Here is a 24,345-nt window from a genome sequence, read left to right as displayed (position 1 = left end):
CACGCCTGTAATCCTAGCTACTCAGGAGGCTGAGATCTGAGGATCGCGGTTCAAAGCCAGCCCAGGCAGGAAAGACCGTGAGACTCCTATCTCCAATAAACCACCAGAAAACCGGAAGTGGCGCTGTAGCTCAAGTGGTAGAGCGCTCGCCTTGAGCTGAAGAGCTGAGGGACAGCGCCCAGGCCCAGAGTTCAGGCCCCACGACCGACCAAAAAAAAAAAAAAAGAAACAAACAAGAGAGTCACTCACTGTGCTGTGTTTCTGTAGTTTGGACATTTGTATTTTCTGCAGTCTAGCTGCATTTCTGTAGATATTCCAGTAGGAGTTGCTACTAAGTCATCTACAAGTAATGGAAGCTTGGTGTTTTGGATGCTGAGACTTGAAATGTACTTTGTCTTGCTTGTTTCATCCATTTAGTCAGTTCAGTTTCTTTTTGCATTTTTGTAAGCAAGCATTGGAATATCAATGTTGTCATGAGTGCATTTAGGGTTGTGGCTGGCCAGGAAGTAACATTTCAAGTCTGTGTGTGCTTTCAAGTTTCTGTCACAGTAGTGCAGAGTGGAGCTGAGGAGACTGTCTACCCTAAAACCAGGCAGCTGGGTGCAAAACAGGACCATGGTTATGCCAGTGGGATAACCATGTGGGAGTGAGTGGAAAGGGTTGTGTCTGTGGGTTGGGGATGCATACTATCTGGAATGTGGGAGGATCTGGATTTCATCCCCACTATTGGAAATAAACCACCTTGGGTTTTTCCAAAACAGATGAATCTGTTTGGTTCGAGGGCCAGAACATAACAGTAGAGTACAGGGCTGCCCATGTGGTTTAAGCCAGAGCAAAGCCTTGCTTTCTTTTTTGCAGCTGTGATCCCCCTTTATCTAGTGGGGTGTACTTCTGACTGAGAAGAAAGCCAGCAGTGTGTCTGCTGCAGTTTGTGAGGAACCCCTGCTCTGGCTGGGGTCTCGATGCTAGGTGTTGAGATCTTCTCCAGGGAGAAACATTCCAAGGGCTCTGATCTAGTGCCTTCCATGCAGGCCAGCATCCAGCCATGGTGGAGCATGGGGTGCAGAAGAGTGTGCCTCCACAGGGTTTCACAATGGGTTTTCTAATGCTTATTTAAGAGTAATATTTCACCGATCAGATGTTCCCTTAACTATGCACACTTGGAGATCTGTAAAAGCTACTTTATGATGTTTGCCAGATTATCTTTTATTAAGACAGTAACACACAGGATTTTTCAAGGTCCTTTTGTGCTTCCCATCCATGGGAAGCATTTCTTGTGACCATGATGGAAGCGTCATCCAGGTTCCAGCAGCTCCTGCTGTGCAACAGAGGTGCCCAGTGTGGTGAGGTGAGTGGAGTTGGGTAGACGGTCCACCATGCAGGGTGTGAAAGTGCACTGGCCTCTGTCATCAATAGCATATACTCCTCTCCACTTTTATTATGGTCTACACAAGGGCCAAGAACCTTTTTCTCAGCCAAGGGCCATCTGGATTTTTATGACATTGTTCTGGGGCTGAACAGACAGCTGTGAGCAGCCAGTGAAAAACATGTGTGCTGACCTGTCACATGTCAAGTGATTTTTGTGGCCCTTACATGACTGTCTGAGTGTCCTTCAATTCTGGTCTCAAAGGAGGATTCTGGAGCAATAGTGGAAGGATGAACACTGCTTGCCAGTGGGACTTGGGGTGTTTGCAGAATTGTAGATTGCTCCCCCCACTTCCTGTATTAAGCTATTTGTTATTTCTAGTCTTCTTTCTCTCTGTTTTCCCTTCTTGTCTCTGGATTGCTTTCCTCTGTCCTCTCTCCACTACCCTGAACCTCAAGTTCTTTTCCTTTCCCTTCTCAGGTAGGCAGAATTCTCCTGAGAGTTTGTGTGCAGGGGGAAGAAGAGCATCCTCATGGCTGGGTAGGTATAGGCTGCAGCTGATTGGAATTCCTGCTGTCTCCCAGTGTCATCTCTTCTCCCTGTTTAACTTTCTCTATCAGCTCTAATGTGGGAAAGCAGAGCAAGGGGAGTAAAAACTAGAGACATGGCTGGGAGAAATTCCCTGGCCTGTTCCTGGTGAGGTTTGAGCCATCATGCACAGATTTTATTTAGTCCATTTAATATAGTGGCTGTGGAAGTTGGTAGCAGATGTCTTGAATCCTACTGAAGGAACTAAAATATGAGCTTGTGGCACCTTGATATTATACATGGGCCCAATTTGATTTCAGTTTATTTAATTAAAACTTGACAATGCTGCTAGCTACACTGCAGTAGTTATAGGAAACTTCTGACTTCAGCTTACAAAACTGCGACGGACCAGCTCCGCCGGAGCACTGGGACCAATGGGACAGAGATCTGGGGATAGGTGGGCAAGGAGTAGGCGAAATGACAGACACAGACTCAAAAGAGTTGCATCTGAGTGTATCTTTATGGAGGAGAATTAACATTTTCATACAGTGTGTGATTGTGACATAGATTCTTTTGTTATTTAAGCAAGTAATCAATTTTTAGGAAAAGAAAAACATTGATGGATTACATAAAAATTGATGACTATCCCACCAACTGTTTAAGCTAAATGGTGCGAAACAATGCGTCATCTAGTCAGCCTTTTTATGTTTAATAATGAACAAACCCAAGATAGGGCTGTACTTATATTGTACTCTTTTTATTTTTTTCATATATTTTCAAGCCCCTTTGAAACCATCCTAAAAACCACTTTCAGGTTGAATCAGGCATTCTCCGTTTTCTATAATTTTAATCCCAATGTTTGTTCACATAAATTTCTAATTATTATTTTAAACTATCTTGTTGTTTTGATAATAAACACCATAGTGGTCCAGATCTACTTAATCTTTACATAAAATCTAATGAGTTCCAAAACACCCTTTTTCCTTTTACATTAATCCATCTATTTTCATCTTTGTAAACTCCTGTATAAGGCAATGGTTCATGGGTCAGCTCAGGAAATGTGATGTCACTAACTTTATATTTTGTGGGAAATAACCATCTATTCCCTATAATGTAAGATGGACTAAAAGTAGTCATAACTGTTGGGGAATTTTTCTTTTCCTTTAATTATCAGGGGTCCCTTTTTTTAGAACTCTCTGTGCTTTTGGGATAACTCCTTCTGGCTTAGTTTAATTCATTAATTCTGCCTGTTGTAACATATCTAGAGATTTTAAATTTCTATATTTACTATGAATGAGCCACAAAACTGCTTGTGAAATTGTAGGAGTTCCTGGAGGCAGTGTCACATCAAATGATAGATTGATTGTGGCATTGCCCACATTTAATCTTTTGTCTTTATTATTCAGAGAAGCCGTCTCCATTGGATTGGAAAGAAACAACATGCTCTATTCATGGATCAATAGAAAAATAGCCAAAACGAGAATAAAGGCAATGAATGTACAGCCAAGAAGAATATAGTAAGAATAAAAGTAGAGGCTATAAAGGTGCAGCCAAGTGTATGGGAAGCCTTGAACCAACACCCCCTTCCTGCAGGCATGCTCCTTGAAGATTATGCTTTATCTGGCGTGATCTCTCACGCAAACTCTGAAGGAGGTGGCATGGCACAAAACCTAGACCTTTCTACCTACACCTTCCTATTTCATGCAGCTCAGATAGCACTGTCTCTTCCTAGTGGAGTTTTTGCTCATGAATATTGCTGCTAACTGATGTGTCCTGTGTAAAGAACTTGAAAAGATTGCAGTTAATAAAGCAGGGTACAGTACCTTGGAAGACCTAGAAACATTGAAGTGGGTTCAGAGTTAATTGGAAGAGAAGAGAACTGGAATGAACGCTGGAGTCAAGGTGGCTTCTACATGTGAGCTTTTAGTTGGACTGCAGCCTCAGTGTGAAATGGAAGACTTTTTTGCCTCCAGTGGACCAAGAGACCCTTGTGGTCAGGTCAGCAGGAGGGTCCTGGAGTGATTTGTTAATCCTGCCCTACAGGGGGAAGGCAGATTCTCCATATCCCCCGTGGGAATGGGCAATTGGCACCACAGTCATGGGAGATCGAATGTAAAATGAGCCCATTTTATTTTATTCACATAAAATATTATAGGCTTGTTTAAAACTTAATTCTCATCCTGAGTATGCAAAATACAAATTCCAAAAAAATGTTCAATTTTTTTACTTTGTACTTTGCAAATATACAAAATAGAAGTTTGGTTAAATTTATATTACATATTTATTAAGGTGAAGAACTATGTAACATGTTAGCTCTGCTTAAGGCATACTTAGGAATAAACGATTGTACAAATTATTGTGCCTTTGAAACCACATTGCATAACAGACTGTCTCCGTAAAAAATGTTAAAGAAGTAAACCAAGTATAACTTAGTCATACATATAGATCAGAACACAAATATATAGTCCTTGTCAGGGCTGGGAAGGTGGCTCAGTGGTAGAGCGCTTGCCTTGCATGCCTGAGGCCCTGGGTTCGATTCCTCAGCACCACATAAGCAAAAAGCAAAAAGCTGGAAGTGGCACTGTGGCTCAAGTGGTAGAATGCAAGCCTTGAGCTGAAAAGCTGAGGGACAGTGCCCCGACCCAGAGTTCAGGCCCCATGACCAGACCCCCCCCAAACATATATATATATATATATATATATATATATATATATATAGTCCTTGTCAAAGCATACAGCAGTTTGAGAACTTTGGCTTCCTCTTTTGTACCTTTAGAACCAAGACTCATCAAGCACCATCATTTAGGCTATTAGAACACATATTCTGTACTGAAATCTCTTCCTCTTCTTCTAACTAAATAATAGCTTTTAGAAGGCAAAGGGAATACAAGGTGTTCTTTATATTTATATTGCATCTGAGACAATCTGTGAGAAGCAGAGTGGGGGAGGGGTGTAGAGTGAGACTAACACCACCACAATGCCACAAGAGGCAGGCCTCCTGGAGCAGAGCAGAGGCCAGGCCTGTGGAGAGGAGAGCCCTGTGGTATAGAGAGGCCTGCTGGAAAAAGAGAGAAACCTGCCACCTGGAGGCTGCAGCTGCTCTTAGTTCTGAGGTAGCCCAGGACAAGACAGTTATAGACCAGCTAGTAAAACTCCTTTGTCACCTTTGGCCATGGATTTTCCCTCCTCTGAGATCATTACAAATTCAAGGGAATTCTGGTCTTCCCTCTCCCTCCCCCCACCCCAACTGATGGATCTAATTTGCACCCTATTATCCACAGCTTCCAGTAATCCCATGGTGGTGTCTTGTAAATCCAGGAATACTCAAGTTGATTTAGAATTGGAATGATAGCTGATACAAGCTCAGACCCATCTGTTCAATTTTGTTTTTTTAATTTTGCCTTTGGATTCCTCCTTTCTCTTGATTATCCATTCCCAAGAAATATTGGAAACTTTCCCATGGTTGTAGTGCTTTGCCAACATGAGCTCTCTCACATGGGAAGACAGTATGAAGGATTTTCTACTGGCAGTATGTGACTCTGTATCCACAGTCAGGGATTTAACAGTGTCTCTATGCATCGGGCCAGGGGACCCACCTGGACAAGGCTGTCTCTATGCATCAGGACAGGAGACTCATCTAGACAAGGCAATCTGTATGCACCAGGCGATGAGACACCTGGACAAGGCCGTCTATGTGTCAGTCCAGGTGAGCCCACCTGGACAAGGCCATCTCTGTGAGTCAAGCCAGGAGACTCACCTGGACAAGGCAGTCTCTATGTTTCAGGCCAGGGGACCTATCTGGATAAGACTCTCTCTATGGGTCAAGCCAGGAGACCAACCTGGACAAGGCTGTTGAACTTGTGGCACAGGAATGGCAGCACGACTAGTGTTGCCTGGTCAGTTCATCAGAGTGGGCAAACTTCTACCCAAAGCCATCCCAGTCACAGTGGTAAGGTAAGGTGTCTCACCTGTATGGGTTCAGAAATGCACCTTGAGATGAGAGCTCCTTGGATAGGTTTGGCTGCAGCCCATGTGCTCACACGCATGGGTGGCCTTTGTGTGGCCATGACCTTCTTACTTCCTTTGGCTTTGGCTCCTCTGGCAGGTAGGAACCAGGTCACCTGCTCAAGCAGGCAGGGTGGGTAGTTGGGCCCTCGATGGGCATGGGATATAGGGGCTAGCAGTAGAGTTGGGTGACAGTCCCTATTGACCAGAAATTCCTCATGACAGGCTAAGGTAGTCCTAATAGGGAGCTGTTGCCCCAAGGAGAATTCTTTTTTTTTTCACTTTTCCGCATACTTTATTTATTACAAACATACAGTTCTTTAAATATAGACTGTAAAATTCCATTTGCAAAAGTCTGCTATTGTAAGGAGTGCACATCAGCAGGAAGGCTTCTTAACTTTTTCTATGAGTTTTCTGTCAGTTTTGCTAGTTAGTGGTAAATTCGGGACCTGCTGTTTTACAGGCCTGTCCGAAGCTTCTGGCTGTATTCACATTGCTCTTTTGAAGCAGCCCTGCATGTATCAAAATTGTTCAGAATCTGAGCTTCAACCTACAGGCAGTGAGATCAACAGCCCATCTGGACTCTGCTTTTTGAACGGTTTTCAGGAAGTGTGATTTCTGGATGGGTACTGCACTTCACGGATTTGTTTGAATTGCCCATGCAGCTCTATGTTAAAGTGCATTCTTCTTTTCAAAAATAAGCAAGAGAAATAATCTTTTTACTTTTTAATTAACCAAGGTACTTAAAAAATGAACTTTTTGGTCTCTCAGCAGATATTCTCAAATTGATCCTACTACTGCAATTTCCATGGTCTATTTACAACATTTATAGGATTCTGGGTGGAGGGAACTTTATAAAATGAAAGGTGCAGCTTCACTTGAAACAGAAATCAGCTCTACAAATTCATACATAGGCATACGCACTTGGCTTACAATGTATAAGCTTGTTGGTATTTACAGAGATCAAAGACAACCCTCTCCAAAAAAAAAATAACATAAAACAACCTTTTAAAGTAATTGCCAACCTAAACTCTAATTGTACATTTAGATCAGGAAGCTGTCTCCTGCTATCAAGTTTTGGTTTTAATTGAAATAACTTTGTAGATTCTCTACTGGAAGGACATGAGTCCCCCGCTTTGGAGTGAAGAGCCAAGTCTAACAAAGCTACCAATAGATGGAACTGTCTCTGAAGATTCCCACAGAAGAAAAACATGCTATGTAGCACTGTATCAGAACAGGTGATCTTAACAAATGATTTTAGAAAGACATCTGTATGAAAGTCCAAAAGGAAAACAAAATGCTTAATAATATAGATGTTGTAGGACTTCAGAAAAAAGTTCAGATACACTGATGTAGTCTTGATACTGATGCCACTGAAAAATAACTCAAATACTACTTGCCTCCTATTGGAATGTGCAAAACAATAGACTGTAAAAAATGTGTCTACACTTACTGAAAGTCAGTTTCTAGACTTTTTGTCCAATCTATAGGGTTTTAAGAATCCAAGTTTTTTTCCCCTAGGTAGAACTTTGGGTTTTGAACTCAAGGCCTTGTGTTTGCTTGGCAAATGCTCTACCACTTAAGCCACACGCCCAGTCCTATTATTGGTATTATTTTTTGCTTTATTTTTCAGATAGGGTCTTTTGTTTATAGCCCAGGGCTGGCCTTGGGCCACGATCTCCTATCTCTATCTCACAAATACCTGGGATACAGGCATATTCCACCATGCCCAGCTCCAGAGAGCTTTTTACACAGAAGAGTGACATGGTAGAAGAAAAGGATTTATGCTTATTATCAATTTAAAACAAAACCTCCAAATGTGTTTAGTGATAAAATCCTGTTTTTTTCATTTTCTTTGAGTCTCTTGTACTTTTTTCTCCCAAGAAGAAATGTTAAAAGGGAAGAAACAATCCACTTGCCCTTCTATTTCCAAGCACAGATTTTTCTGACCATCCTGATCCAGCAACACAGGACAAAATATTTTGCCTTTAAGAGATGGTCTCAGTGAGTCTTGAAAAAGTTAGCCATTGAAGAGATGCTGAAGGTAGGAAAAAAGAACAAACTCATGCCTTCTGCAAAATGCTAGTGGCTACTTAATGTATCTATCACTTTCTCTTCACAACTCTGGACCTTCATTTCACTGTGTGCCTGCGGCGAACGCCTTCTCGGCCAGTGAGAAAAAACGACCACCACACCAGGAGTCTTCTCAGATCACGCTTTATTGGAGAGCCTTTTAGTTGATGGGAGAGCTTGAGCGCGAGAGAGCGTGCACCCAAAACATGGCCGCTTATATAGGGAATAGGAACACGGGTCTTTCTATCATTGGTCATCTGCCTTTCACCTTCACCAGGTGCCACGGGATTGGCTGGGGACTCTACGTGGCTCGCGCATGCGCAAAGCCCAGGACCCACCGTCCCACCAAGCACTGCCTGAAATGGAGTGGTTACCTCAAAGCTGCAAGGGAGTGGGCGCCATCTTGTAATGGCATTTACCCTGGCTCCCTACAGTTCCCCCTTTTTTGTTTTTTGGCAACAGGTAAGAGTAGAGGTTGGGCCTCTGTCTAAAACATTAGGACCTTGCACTGGCCTTCACCTGATGGACGCCTTCCCCAGTGATGACCAGGCCCTTCCGATGCCTTTTTTGCAGAGGTGGGATCTTGGGCATCAACCCACTTGCAACCCAGCATGCTCTTCTTGAGGAGATGGTACCCTCAAGTGCAGTGCACTTGCCTCGCACCCTGTCCCAAATTGCAAATTGCATACCTGTCCCGGTGCAATGGGATCCCCTAATCCCTCGGGGTGCTAAGGCTATGCAGGATTGTAAGGCTTAATTGCCTCTCAGGGCCAACAGCCAGATCTGGGGTGAGGATCCACTCTCCAAAGCGGCTAATGCTTGCAAGATAACAACCTTGTCCCTTCTGGTTTGGGCTCGAAGGCGACAGACCAACCATAGGCAGACCACGCATCCTCCCAGGCAGCAGGCTAAAAACATTCCGACTCCCACCCACTCTTTGAAAAAGGACACCGCAGAGGCAATCCAGTCTTCCATCCTACAATCTGCGGAAAATAAGGTGGGGAGAAAAAGGGAGGCTGCATGCAGGGGCATAGGAACTGGCCAGGCCCTGGTGACAGCCCACAGCCATTGGTTTAGCTATCACAGGGATTGCTATTAGCACTGTTGCTAACAGCAGGAAGATCAGCTGCATCAGGAGACGAGTGGATGGCATCTTCAAGAGGGGGTTCTGCTGCAGTCTCTACCGGCCTGGTCAGTCTCGTTGGCACCCAGTGAGGTACTTCTTGACTCTGTGGAAAAACACAAACAGCTCCCCTGGATCTCGTTATTACCGGATCCGGTCCATACCATTTATTATTAATAACATCCTTCCACATAACCATGTCTTTAGTATCCATGGGGTCTCTTGTCATATGCCGATCTGCGGCAGACTGATTGTTGTCATTTAGAATTAAAAAATTAAGGGTAAAGAGTGCAAGAGAAAGTTTCCCTGGGGGACGCTGACTCAGCAATTCCCCCTTTTTGTTTTTGAAGCATTTCTTTTATGCTTCTATTAGCTCTTTCCACTATACCTTGTCCTTGAGGATTGTAGGGCAGTCCGGTGGTGTGGTCAACCTGCATTTGTGCGCAAAAGGCGCGAAAACCATGGGAAGTATAAGCAGGGCCATTATCCGTCTTAAGTCTAAGGGGCTTTCCCCAAGCTGCCCAAGCTTCTAAGCAGTGTATTTTGACGTGAGACACCTTTTCTCCTGCCAAAGGTGTGGCATGAATGACACCAGAAAAGGTGTCCACAGACACATGTAAATATTTTAACTTACCAAATTCTGTCAGATGAGTAACATCCATTTGCCATAGGGCGTTTGGTCTCAACCCCCTGGGGTTTACCACCACATGGGGAGGATGAAGAAAGGTAACACAGGATTTACAGGCTTTAACAATATCTCTTGCCACATGCCTGGACAAATTATATCTTTTTCTAATGGTATTAGCAGGTACATGATACAATTTATGAAAGTCTTTTGCCAATTCTACAGGATCAGCAGCGACCAGAGCCACAGCCCGAGTTGCCTGGTCCACCAAATCATTACACCTTGCCATCGGGCCCAGCAACATAGAGTGGGCGCGAATATGTCCAATATAAAAAGAGTGTTTTCCGTTTAAGATAAGGGACTGAATCTGTAACAAAACATTAGAAATTGTACTGGCCTGCTTAATTGAAGCAGCAACTTCAAGAGAAGCAACGGCATTTACAACATATAATGAATCAGAAAATAAATTAAAAGGTTGATCAAATCTTTTAAAAACTTCAAGCACAATTAAACATTCAACAGCCTGTGGGACATTCGGCCGAAAATTAAAGACTACCGGCTGTTTGTGTCCTTGAACAAAAAGGGCACCTTGTCCAGATTTTGATCCATCCGTAAAGATGGTCAGAGCATCAACCAAGGGCTCTTTGAAGTGACAACAGGAAAATACACTAAATTTTTGTTAACTATGGCAAGCAGAGGATGCTTAGGATAATGGTTATCAATTACATTTGGAAATGAGCAAACAAGAATTGCCCACATATCCACTGTGGCTGCTAAAATTTCAACTTGCTCACGGGTGTATGGAATAATTAATTTATCTGGAATTTTTGCAAAGTGCATCAAACAATACTTTATACCCAAAATTGCCTGCTTAGCCACTAATTCAGGAAAATATTGAACAGTTTTTGCTCCCACAGAATTGCCGTGGAGCCACCATAAGGGGCCATTTTGCCAAAGAACCCCCGTGGGATAATTTTTTGTTTTTAATATACATAAATCGATAGGTAATTTTAAATCAACCCGTGAAAGTTGAGCCCTAGACAAAGCTGCCTCAACCTTTTGTAGGGAATTTAGTGCTAAAGGTGTTAGGGATCTAGAGGAGGTGACTTCAGGGTCCTCCAAATGGCAAATAAAGTTAACAACTCTGACCGAGGGAGATTAAAAAACCCCCTTATCCAATTAATATCTCCTGCCAATTGCTGAAAATCATTAAGTGTTTTGAGATGACCAATTCGAATGGAAAGTTCTTGTGGTTTAATCTCAGTAGGAGAAACTATGGTTCCCAGAAATTGAACAACAGTAGTCTGTTGAACCTTTTCAGGGGCAATAATCAGTCCTATCAGCTAAGGTCTCCGTTACCTGCCCAAACACTTTATGAAGAGTCTCTACCGAGGGAGCAGCCAACAAGATATCATCCATATAATGGACAATCCGTACTTTTGGAAATTTTTTCCTGACAGGGGTTAATGCAGCCCCTACGAACAATTGACAAATTGTTGGGCTATTAGCCATCCCTTGGGGGAGAACTTTCCACTGATAGCGAGCATCTGGGGTTTCATGATTAACAGAGGGCAAAGTAAAGGCAAAGCGCTCCCTATCCTTTTCATAAAGAGGTATGGAAAAAAAGCAATCCTTAATATCTAAAGCTAAAATAGGCCACTCTCGAGGTAATGCAGAGAGCCATGGAAGTCCCCTTTGGATGGGTCCCATAATTTGCATCTGGGCATTTACTGCTCTAAGGTCATGTAATAATCTCCATTTTCCGGAGGCCTTTCTAATCACAAAAATTGGGGTATTCCAAGATGACACTGAAAGCTCAACATGCCCCAGCTGCAGCTGTAACTGGACAAGAGTTTGAGCCGCTTCCAATTTTTCTCGAGAGAGGGGCCACTGAGGAACCCACACTGCCTTTTGTGTTAACCAAGGTATGGGTACCGCACCTTCAGTGGAAGCTTTGTTTTCAGAGGCCCCTAAGAAAAACCCAAACCCTTCCTGTCCTGTTTAGGAAGTGGCTCTATCGGCTCCTTGCGTCCTTGGAGATGCCGACCAAGCCCCAAGGCTGGCACAAATCCTTGCTGTTTCATCATATTCTGACTGGCCTCAGAATAATCATTGGTTAAAGTTAGCTTTAGCTGTTGCTGCACATCTCTTCCCCAAAGATTGACAGGGACGTCTACCACAAATGGCTGCATTTTTCCAACTTGGCCTTCGTCTGTTCTCCAAGTCAATTCTTTTGCACTTAACTGTGGGGCATCGGCATAGCCCAGCCCTTGTAAGGTCTGGGAGGATTTCTGAGTTGGCCATTGCTTTGGCCACTCCCCTCTTTGGATGATGCTTCGATCTGCCCCTGTATCCACCAGTCCCTCAAATCTTCTCCCTTCCACTTGGAGAGTTAGCATGGGTCTTTGGTCTAAAGTTATGGACAGGCATGTAAGGTCGACTCCAGTGGAGCCTAGCCCTTTATCTCCTGTCTCTATCTCCTTAGCAGGGAAGTTGCCATGAAGAGAAGGCAAAAGCAGGAGCTGTGCGATTCTATCCCCGGGAGAAATGGACACCACTCCATGGGGGACATGGCAGAGGACCTTGATAGTCCCCATATAGTCAGGGTCAATCACTCCCGGGAAAATTATTAATCCTCTCATTGTGGAGGAGGAGCGTCCTAAAACTATTCCTACAGTGCCTTCATCTAGGGGTCCTGTCATGTCTGTCTCCACAATCTGGACACCCATCTGCTGTGTTAATACCCTTCCGGAGGTGGCACAGAGGTCCAACCCTGTGGAGCCTGAGGTTGCTCTCTTTGGCTGGGGGGTTGTTGCGGGTGCTGTCCGGGAGCCAGAGTCTGAAATGTCCCGTAAATTTTCGGGCCCTGGGGACGAGGGCCCTCCTTCCTGTTTTTTGGCTCTGGTTCCGAATCAGCGTTTGGAGTAATTTGGGGGATAAAATGTCCATTGATGTCTCTAACTGACCTGCACTCGTTGACCCAATGCTTTCCCTTTTTACAACGAGGACACACTCCTGGAGTCCTTGGCGGCCTGGTTATGTTTTGCGCAGGACCACCATTTTGTGGACACTGTTGTCTAAAATGTCCCAACTGACCACACCGGAAACACCCTTTTCCTTTACTATCTTTTGCTGCCCCGGCAGCCGACAAGACAGCAGCCGCCAGCCCTGCATTGGTCAGGGGGCCACCTACTTCTCTGCAGGCTTTTAACCAAGCTTCTAGGCTTTGAGTTCTTACTGGGGTAATTGTCCTCTGACATTCCTTGGTGCTTTGTTCAAAAATGATTTGCTGTACAAATGGCATGGCTGTTTCCAGATTTCCTAACACCCGCTCGGCTGTCTCTAGCATACGGGCAACAAAATCAGAAAATGGCTCATTAGGGGCCTGCATGATTTTTGTTAGATTGCCAGCCATCTCTCCCTTGTTTGGGAGGGCCTGCCAGGATTTGTAAAAGATCTCGTTTACCTGGCGGTATACTTCAAAGGGATATCCTGTCTTATCTACCGTGTAGGGTCCCTGCCCGAGAAGCATATCTACGATCCAGTCCGGGTGCCCTTCACGGACATTTTGTCTGTATTGGGCTTGAGCCTTGTCTTGAACAATAGGCCGGAAATCAAGGAACTGCCCATGATTGAGACAGGTACGGGCTACCTCAAACCAGTCCGTGGGCGTCATAGCATTGGCGGTCAGTCTTCGGAGCAGGGCAGTGGTATAATTAGCCGTCACTCCATAAGTCCGGACTGCCTCAACTAAATCCTTAAGCTGGAAGTAGGAAACTGGCTCAAAATTTCTTTCATTAGTAATTGGATTTTCAAAAACTGGAAAAGCGGCCGCCAGCCGCGACCAGGTGCTTCCTTTTATAAAGTGACTCCGCCCCGCCGGCGGGCAGGGCGGGGGGGCCGACAGGTGAGGGCCAGCTCCGTTTCCTCTTCCTGGCTGCTGCGGTACTCCCACCCCTAGGGGGCACCACCCCCCATATCTGTCTGCCTCATACTCAGCCCCAGCGTCTTCTAAGTCTTCACTATCATCTGGATCAAGCTGCTCTCCCTCCTCCTCTAACATTTCTTCCTCTGAGTCACTCACAAGATCACTGCATTCTTGGTCCTGCCCTTCCACATGTAGGGCTGAGAACCGATTTGCTTTTAAAGAAGGGCATAGGGGTCTCCTTGAGACCCCCTCCTCCCTAAGACCCTTCTCCTTTTGTGAGGGCTGCAGTCCCTCCTGCTTTAATTCTTTAGGATCCTTTTGTCTTTTTTCCCTTTTTCTTTTAGGCCTATTTTCCTCCCCATTACTGGATGCTGACTCTGATAGACTATCCTGATGCCGTGTTAGTACTTTGCATCCTTCCTGGATTAAATCAAACCCTCCCTCCTCGAGGCAAGTGTGCAACATCAAAAAGACAAGCCACAAAGGAAGAAGCAATGCAAGCAACCAATAAATATCTAAATCTACAGTGAACAGCATACCGGGGAATATTTAATGACGTCCCCTCTCCGCATGTTGAGTTCTGGCTCCTGCTCGGCCTCTCGCGCAGGTCCCGGGTTTCGGCACCACTTGCGGCGAACGCCTTCTCGGCCAGCAAGAAAAAACGACCACCACACCAGGAGTCTTCTCAGATCACGCTTTATTGGAGAGCCTTTTAGTTGATGGGAGAGCTTGAGTGCGAGAGAGCGTGCACCCAAAACATGGCCGCTTATATAGGGAATAGGAACACGGGTCTTTCTATCATTGGTCATCTGCCTTTCACCTTCACCAGGTGCCACGGGATTGGCTGGGGACTCTACGTGGCTCACGCATGTGCAAAGCCCAGGACCCACCGTCCCGCCAAGCACTGCCTGAAATGGAATGGTTACCTCAAAGCTGCAAGGGAGTGGGCGCCATCTTGTAATGGCGTTTACCCTGGCTCCCTACAGTGCCCTCTCTTATTTGTCAGTGGATAGCAGATATAGCATGGGGAAAATAAAAATTGCTCCCGGATGCAAAAATCAATTAGAAAAGTTGAGTTAAAAAATTTCACTATCATGCTAGTTTAGCTTCTAATAAAGTTGTGCTCTTCCTTTTACTAGTTTACTGTGGTAAAGCTAACAATATGGCATCTGCTTGCTTTAACATGGTTCTATCTGTCCCAATTGGAATGTCTAATTCCAAGAAAGTATGAGTTAGATTCTCAAACGAGAGTAAGACTGTGAACAGAGGTGGACAGTATATTCCATACTGCATTAGGAAATACAAAATGCATTCACAAAGGCCTTGCTTGATTCAGGGGGACACATTGCAATTGGGAATCCCCAGGACAAGAAATCTTTACAATGCTGATGCAATTTTATTTTTCCATTTTCTGAATTTAACTTTCAGTACTGAAAAGTGGATTGCACATGTTCCAGTAATGAAACTAGGTTTTAAGAATAAGGTCTGAGGATGACTTACACAGTCAAGTCAGATATGGCAATGGAAATTGCTACTCAAGAGTCCAGTCATCTCAAGAAACTTCTGAAACTAATATTAAAAATGAATACTTTTTTTCTAAATTAAAAGCAGAAGAAATGAGGCTGTAATTTGTCATTTCCACCTTGAGTATGGAATTTCAAATGGGACATATGGACTTTTTTCTTGTCTGTATTTTAAGGTAAACATGGTTCTTTTTTTCTTTTTTCTTTTCTACAAACTATCTCCCCCCACCCTGCCCTACCCCCACCCTTACACCCATTATTCAGTATACTGAATGGGAATTGTAACTCTTTCAGAAGACAGCTAATTGATTTACAGTACTCTTAAAACAACCCTGAAAACTGATAATCTCATTCATTTACTGTAACTTCAGTGCTGTTGTTGACAGAAAAGAAAAAGTTACCTTAAGGCTTAAGGGAAAGTAACTTATTAAATTGTTAATGCAGCATTTTTTACTCTCCCATCCATTGGAAACTATCAAAATGTATTCTAAATCAACAATACAAACTTTCTAACGTTAGCAAAGATTTCTACTCTCCTGGCATAAAGTTAGAATAATATTCATAAACAGAATATCTAGGGGAGCCTGAGAAACCATGATCCACATCACACAAAGATCCTATGCATTTCATGATCAAAAAGTGCTTTATCTTTGAGAAATATGTCAGGGATAAAATGGAAATATACAATGCAAAAATCACTTGACACTTTTTCACAATTGTGGATAAGGAGCAAAAAAGTCTGCTCTCTGAACAGGCCTTACTTATGCACAAGACTTTTAAAGTGTCCTAAATTAATATTGATTTAAAGAATTCATAATAGTGGGGATTTCACTCCACTATATTTTTAAAAAAACCTGAGATTGGACATCAAAGCTGTCAACTTTGTTATTCATCAGAGAAATTCTGATACTTAGAAAACTCAATTGAATTAGCTCCAGGATCAAAACATTAACTTTCCCCAATCAAAAAGGATACAATCAAAAACATACCTAGAGTGTTATAGAACAACTCTCAGGAAACAAGTCATTTTCATATAAGCAAAAAGTCACTTCTTTCCTCTCCCTTCTCACTGATCAAGGCCACACGATTTTCAAATGAATATCTACTGAGAGATCAGTTGTGCATTGGAAAAATTACATAATTGGGTTAAAAATGAAAACAAAATTTACAGTGAAGAATACTTATGTGCATGGTTTACACACTCCAGCTTCTTAATTTTATCCACCTCAAGAGCAAGGTAGATGCACAGTCACCTTGTGTAGATTACATTCTACACCCCTGTAAAGCCAGTCAAGGTCATATTTAAGCATCTTCATCAACAACAGTGCCTGAAGTGTGCAGCCATTTACAGACCACTCAATATGAGGGCATTATTGTAACCAGCCTCTTTTGCCCACAACCCTGCATTTTCAGATAAGACAAGATAATTGTTTTGTTTTGAGAAAACCTAAGCTTGAAACTCTTCAAAGACCTGCAATTTACTGCAACGTGACCCAGAGGTAACAAAGGAAGCAGGAGGTTAATGGCTGCCTGCACCAAAAGTCTCTCAATCATTCTGCAGTAAATAATTATGGAAAGTGACATTACAAGTAGCCATGTGTGTACCACAGCTACAGCCAGTTGTACCACCTATATGCCTCAAACAGTTCCATAGGGTATTTGGGGGTTTTGGGTTTACTTTTCAGATTGATTTTTGGTGCTATACAGACTGACATTTTGTTTGGTGCAGCATATGCACTGAAAGATCTGCTCACCAGATTTGCCATTTCACTTGCTGAAATGATGAGAAGGGACAATAGAAACCTAGAGTTACATCTCTTCACAGAGACCGACTCTTTTGACTGTTTGAAAAAAAAAGGCTTATCTCTGTAGCTAGTTTGAAATAAAACTCAATTTTTTGAAAAGGAGTTTTAGTTCCCTATTTCTAAGGAATGTAACTATTTTCATTAGCTGGGATGTTTGCCAAATTTTAAAAACAACTTCTAAAGGGTTTGTAGTAAGCAGCTAAAAACAAAACAAAAAAGTTAGTTGCTTCCCAGAGTTTGTATAATGCCATTATCTAACTGGAACAAAGACTATTTCCTTTAATAAGCTAGTATTAATGAATGAATCTCCATGCTCTGCAGATTTCTATTGTCCCTAGTCACAGGAATGAGGATCAGTGAAATGCTACAATTAATCCACATCCTTCTGCAATCTTCCTACAGTGGAAGAGAGGCGAGGAAACACCCTTGCAGGAAAAATAAACCTCAGAGGTTGGTTTAAGACTAAAAAACCCACCACTAGGACATTCACCACTTAATCTTACACAGGCAGGTCAAAATTTTAATATAAATTACTTTTGCCAACACATAGCTTACGCATTCTTTGCTCCTTTTTTTGGAGGATTCTCAAATTGATATCTAAAGACTTACATATGATATATAACTGTTATATGGTCTTATGACTAAGAAAATTTCTCTGGTAACCAAAGCTGATGCCATATATGGTAGTGTTCTTGGCATATACTCTATACGCCTCAGACCACTTCTACATTCTTTCTATTCAGCTAATTATAGCTTAGTAGCCACTGGTAAAGGATTGTGAAGACCCTGTCATTTCTACAGAATAGAAAGGCAAGGCTAGTTACTGCAATTCAGCCAAATAAAAAGAAAAGAAAAAAGATTAATAAACCACTCCCTTGAAAAGGAGAGGTACTGCACCTTTGCAAAATTGAACTGGCTCACTGCAGCTGAGCAACAGAATCACCACTGAAGCAAGAAAATAAGTTGGTCTATACAGGAATTGTACATGATTTGAAAATGCAAAAGTTATAGCGATCAACTAATAGCTGCAACCTTAATTTCCATTGCTGCCTCAGAGTTGAAACTTAAACAGTTTCTGCAAGCCTAATGCTAGCTTCTCATCTCCTTTACTAAAACTAGGAATTTGTTCTTCGCAGCAAAGAAACAAAACACTCAAAACACATAGGTAAATACAGCAAGACATTATTGAAAACAGCTGCCTTGTGGTACAAAATACAGTACAAGTATACGGATGTCATTAAAACATCAAAAATACTATTGCTCCCATACAATTTAGTAAACATTCTTGGCAAAGGAGAAAATTTGAAAAGAAAAGCTATAAAAATGTTTAAAATAAGATAATAAAAAGGATATGCAATAAATTAAAAAGGCAGCTCAAATAAAGGGCAGGCATGCAGTTAAAAAATACTAAGATTGTGGAGATGGGGTTACTTGCCTCCTGGTTGAGAAGGTGTCACACAAAGAATACCTGAAAACTTTGGAAAGAACCTTAGCTCCCATTCAATTCAAAGTTTCCTAGGCCTGTGACATTTCTAGAAATACCTTTTGATGGGGTGGGATTAACTTGATTAATAAAAATCATTTCTACTGAAAATCCACTTAAAATATAGAAGAGGTGATCCATGAAAACCCCAACTTTTATTCTTGAAAGACAGCTGGATAAACTGGCCAATGCCAGTATGTTGCAATTTCAAGATGGTATAAAAATGTTTCCAGGATATAGTCAGCATATTCACGTTCACATCAATTCCATTCACAGATGGATTTCAGCTTCCACCGGGTGCACTGCTTTAATCATTCATCCATCATTTGCCAACTTTGATTGTGAGGTACTAATAAGATGGATCAATTTCTTAAAAATTTGTTTTAAAGAATAAATGATGCTGGAATTCTGAACCTGAGGATCTTTAGTATTTGAACAAATCCACAGATTAAACTGAAGGTGAATTAAGACTTCAGTTTTAGTTATTTCCAACTTCTCTGTGAGGATGCATATTCCATTAAAGCTCAGGCTTGTAGCCATACTGTCCCTTTTGCAGAAAATCATCAAGTTTTACAGTTAAAAATGCAGCCAATCAGTGGCTGTAACAGCCAAATTAGCCATAATTCACTTGCTCATATGCTAGAGCCATGGGATCTGGCTCTCATTCACACCAATGCCACTTCTTGGTAATGACCTCCACCTTTAGAGATCAAGGGAAGAACTTTAGTGAGCAGCAACCCATCGACTCAACGAGTTTGCCTTGTGCTTTATGCCTGACGTATTGTGCCTACCTCAGCAACCCCCAATGTAAAACTGCTTTTATTTTTTGAAAAAAAAATTCCTTTTGCCCAACTTTTAAACTATTTTAGTAATGAATTCTCTAGTTCAAGCATTGGCTTTTGAATTTTTGCATCCCGGAAAACAATTCTGCAAAGAAAAGACATGGGGCCAGGTTCCATGCAAAATCATTAAAAAAAAATCCAATTTGTTTTGATTCACTGATGGCTTCTTGAATTCTTTTTTGCCTTGTCCATGATTGTGTAAAGTTGCATTCCTTTTCATAAACCTGGACTCTCAGGACTGGGTAACTGCCAAGGTCTCTCTGTCTCAAGAATTTCAGTGAAGATCTTGATCCAAAAGGCTGATTAGAATAAAGGTGAAGGATAGACACTGCAACGGCGGCTCGGCCTGGAGAGATACTTTAGATTTACCCAGGTACAACACAAATTCAACTGTTATACACAGATGGATCTGGGTAAATCAGATGTGTTTAGGGGCACAGACTCGAAATCTATCCCCTTCAGGATTATCTAGATGAGCTTAGGAACCTCGGGTGGGAAATAGAAGCTGAGACATTTGCAGGTGAGGAGATGGTGTTGTTCTCTGCAGGTTGCTGTCAATTTCTGGAACTTTACTGCTTTACTCACTGTTCAAGACTGTTGTCTTATGGTTATTTCTCTTAACTATATTATTTTTTTTAATTTTGTTGGTTTTTTTTTCTCCCTTGGTGGCCTCCCGGGCTCCTTCTCCACTAGCTCACAGGGGAATGAGCAAGAATGGGAACTAGCCAGGGGGATGGGGGGTGGGGGCGCGGGTAACAGGGTGGGGGAGGCCAGGGGGGAAAGCTGCCATTTCAATCCTCATCCACCTCCTCGCCTTAGGACTCCTCACCCCCCCCCCCCCCAGCATGACGCTTGTAAAGCTTATCCCTCTGCCGCTCCTGGATTTCTTTCATCTCATCCGCATACCGGCAGAAGGCGCCACCAAACTTGCCCCAGGCCTTGAAGGGCACGGTGATGGCATTGCGGTAGGACGGCTTCACCTCACTCACACAGTAGAAAAACTCCGTACTTGTTGCAGCCCACATTGAAGAAGAAACGTTTGGAGTCCACTGTAATAGAGGTGCCCTCCGGGAGTTCCCCGGCCAGCTCGTGGTCTTCGCCTCCGTAGTCATCGAGGAGCTTGGCGAGCGTGTCGGAATTCGATGAGACCTTGCGCAGGCAGCACGATGGTCTGGCCGCTCTGGAGGCCGCCAGGCCCTGGGCCTGCGCCAAAGCCGCCGCCGCGGTTGACGGTCTGGCGGATGTGCAGGAAGGGGCCGCGCTGGTTCTCCTTGAGATCCAGGTAGTACTTGCAGTACTCACGCACCAGGAACTCGCTCTTGAGGTGCGCCGGCCTGCCGCCCTCCTCAGCGCCCGCTGCCAGCTGCTCGGGGCTGCTGGGGCCCAGCTGTGCATAGTGATCGATGAAGTGGCCCAGCGAGTCACGGAAATTGGCCGCCACCACAATGGACAGCGTGAGGCGGCTCTTGGAGCTGCCCGTGCCCACCTCTGCGATCTTCAGGAAACCGCCCTTGGCGTTCTGCTTCACATCCAGGTAGAAGCGCTTGTTCTGGATGTCCAGCCGCTTCGAGGCCAGCTCCTGCTTCTCCTGCTGGCCGCCACCGCGGGGTGTGGGCTGGAAGCCTCCCTTCCCGCCACGGCCGCCGCCACCGCCACCGCTGCCGCCACCACCGCCCGCCGTGCTAGCTGCCGCTGTTGCTGTCCACCATCTTCTTGGCTACTGCCTTGCCCCGCCCACTGTGCTCGCGCCCCCACCCTCCGCCCTGCGCTCGCGCTCCCGGGCCCCCCAGCCTTGCCTGCTGGCTCCTCACGCGCTCCTGCTGCTCATCGCAGGCCGCCGCCGCCATCCCCCATCCCCCAAGGAGAATTCTTGTGTGCTGGGCCAGTGGCTGTTACTGAGCTGGGGTACTGTACCCAAGTGGGCTTCCAGGTGCTCGCCAATGGTGACAAGGAGACTGTGGCCTGTCATCATAGGGCACCACCACCATTGGGTGACCACCTTCCAGGCTGCCTTTGCTGACCGTGATGACCGAAAGGCTGCCATACTTGCTGCCAGTGGTGAATAAGCCCATTTTATAGAGAGGAATTACTATTCTTAAGTGCGAAGACTGGAATTGGTTGAAGGTCACACGGCTGGAATGTATGGATTTGTACTCTGCTCATGCGACTTTAAATTGAGTCTCAGAATTGAGCACCATCCACTGCAGGGCTGGTTGGAGCAACAGCTGGTGGGGTTCCTCCCTCAGGATCTCTGACTCAGTGTGTGTCTGTAAAACCCACTCTTACCTTTCACCTTCTACCTTGGGTAGCCTACATCAGGGTCTTTGGTTGAGTGCCAGGCTGTGCCTGCTGCCTGCTGCCTGCTGGCAGGTTGGCCTGCTCTGCAGCCAGCAAAAGCTGAAAGTGTTTCATGTACCATGCACACCAGAGACTCTAATGCATCTATGCCAACATCCTGAGGGCCACTGCCCAGCAGAGAGCACAGCTGAGCCTTAGAGACTTAGAAAACCTCTTTTGGAATGCTGGCTCTGTTCCCTCTTCCTTTTTGTCACACTGTCAAAAAACCTATATGTGCTAGACCAAGGAGTGGGTGGCTAGGCCAGTCCCTAATGGGACTTTGTTGCTGTACATGAGCACTTCTATCTGCCACATCCTGGGATCGCAACCCACTGGTATAAGTGCTAGATAATCAGGCCACCACTTCACACTTCAGGATAAAAGAAGCTCACCTGAGGTCTTGGTGCAAAGTCTACATGTTCAGGGCTTGTGTTACTAGCCACGTCCTCACTAGGGGATCAATAGTGTACTCTCTGGGGCTTCTTCCTCTCTGGGAATGACCAGGCCTTGCTTTATTCACAGAAGTGGCATCTTAGGCAGATCCAGGAGATGCGCAGCATGGATGTGTGCCTGACTTTCATGTAGAGACTTAGATGACTGAGCCAGCCATGGATGGACAGGGAAATGCTTCTGCATCCAAGTTGCCTTGATGAATTCTTACTTAGAAGATGACCTGGCTCTAAGCAGATCTCAAGGGGAAAACAAGAGTAGATGGGCTGGGCCACATCTATAATTCTAGTACTTAGGTGGAAGAGACAGGTAGAGAGCAGCTGGAGGCCAGGGTTTAACTTCATAGTGAGATTGTCTCAAAAGAAAGCCAAAGACTGAGGAGGTAGACCAGTGGTTAAAGCAGTTTTCTACTGTGTGAAAGTGTCTGAGTTCAATTCCCAGCATTCTGAGGACAGCATAGACACAAGCTCTGTTTCCTGACCTCCTTTCAGAGGTAAAGGACCTAGCCACTTGATCAAGGTGCTTTACAATGAGAAAGACACCAATAGTACCTCAGTCTTGCACTGCCATTGAGCCTTCTTAATCTGTCTGTCCACTGATATGGACCAAGTCATGACTTCTGTTTCCCCACCACTATGCCAGGGGACCCTTCCCTGTCTGTTCCTTCTCAGAAGGAACACAAGCCATGCTTCTCAGGTAGAACCAGAGTATTTTTGGCAGTTCCTTGGACCTGTTAGTCAGGCCGTGGACCTCAAGGAATCTGCTGTTCAAATGTGTGCCGAGGACCAGCTCTGTCGGGACGACGGAGGACACCTAGTGGAGGAACTGCCTCCGTCGATGTGGATGTGTAGGGACTGACAAAGCCACAGCTGAGGACAGAGATGGGGCCAGGGTCGCAAGGCTCCTTCCCCATTTGCACTTATCTCTGGATTACACCCAGCCATGTCCTCTGCTGCTCTGATACTGGAGATCGCTAGCAATAGGGGATCACACTGTGCATCTGTGGATTCTGATCTATGCCAAAGCATAGCCATTGGGAGTTGGTAAGGATTGCTGAAGAATGTACTCTGGAGTTGGGGGGGGGGCTTTCATGATGTGATGTGTGTTGGCACAGGCGAGGGCAGTTCATAGGGAGTGCTGCCAAATCCCTCTTGAGGACTTCCTGCTTACCTGTGATCCTGCCCATGGTTACAGCTGGACTTGAGGTGGTTAGGTTGTGAGCTGACAGATCAGAGACCTTCTCTAAACAGAGCCCTGAGTTATCTGGAGGGACGACTTGGCCCTGTCTGATGGCCTGGTAGCTGCTACCCAGCTCTGGCTCTTTTGGCTTAGTGGGTGTGGAGGCCATGGTGCAGGTGAGGAAGGTCCTTTCCTTCTGGCAGCCCAAGGAGGAGATGTGGTTTGTCCCTACCTCTGGGCATTGCATTTTTGTCTTATAAGCTTAAATGTCTCTGGTCCTGGAGGAGCTCAGAGTCCAGAAGCAGAGAAATGACAAAGTAAGTCCTGACAAACTTGCTTGTCACTAGTGGCAAAAGGTAGCCCAAGGTGTAGGCTGTCAGGCATTCTGGACCTCAGACATGCAATTATTCTAGTCCAATGCCATCAAGACCTGCCCTGCAGGCAGAACACTTATGTCATGGGAAGATATGGTGTAGTAAACGCCAGGTGGGTTTGCCATGGAAATGCTCTCCAGGGTCAGACTCTTGAGTGGGGGTGGGCAACTTCACCTACCCCTACCAAGTGCTGAAGGGCATTCTTTCCACTAGGAAATAGCATTTTGTCATTAGTGGGAAGGGAGTTTGGAGGACAGATTGCATAAGCAGGGTACAAGCAAGATAGCTGGTAGCGAGTGGTGAAAGCTGCACTGCAGAATGAGGAACAGGAGGCTGTAAACAGTTTACAAGGAGCCTTGAGTAGGTTGAGGTTTAAGTGAGCTCAGTGGGCGAGACCAAAGGCAGAGAGATTAGTGTTCAAGGCTAAGACTGAAAGGGGTTTTGAGAATCGTGAGGGCCCTGAGGTTGAGGTAGCAGAGGTAGGATTGGGCTTGGCTGTATGGGGTTGTGGATGCAGGAGCATGAGGGTTGGGACATGAGGGAGTGGTGGCATTCTGGCCTGTGCACATGGCATGAGTGAAGAGGGAAGGTACAGGGAAAGGACGTCTGAGGGCTCACTGGAGTCTGGGGCTAGGCCCTTGTATTGGGCCACTGAACCAGATGTGCTCGTAGTCTCTGAGTGATGCCTACACCCTTGGGAAGCA

The 24,345-nt window shown here is 44.6% G+C and overlaps 1 pseudogene; it reads right to left on the bottom strand.

The window, feature by feature from the left end:
- Nucleotides 1–20,092: 20,092 nt before the first annotated feature.
- On the bottom strand, nt 20,093–23,436 carry LOC138823574 (transcriptional regulator protein Pur-beta-like; annotated as a pseudogene).
- Nucleotides 23,437–24,345: the final 909 nt, after the last annotated feature.

The sequence above is a fragment of the Dipodomys merriami genome, unplaced genomic scaffold, assembly GCF_024711535.1.
Source record: "Dipodomys merriami isolate MVZ:Mamm:240054 unplaced genomic scaffold, mDipMer1.0.p SCAF_1207, whole genome shotgun sequence".
NCBI classification, from domain to species: Eukaryota; Metazoa; Chordata; class Mammalia; order Rodentia; family Heteromyidae; genus Dipodomys; species Dipodomys merriami.
The sequence above is the reverse complement of the archived record's forward strand: the minus strand, read 5'-3'. Positions and strand labels throughout refer to the sequence as shown.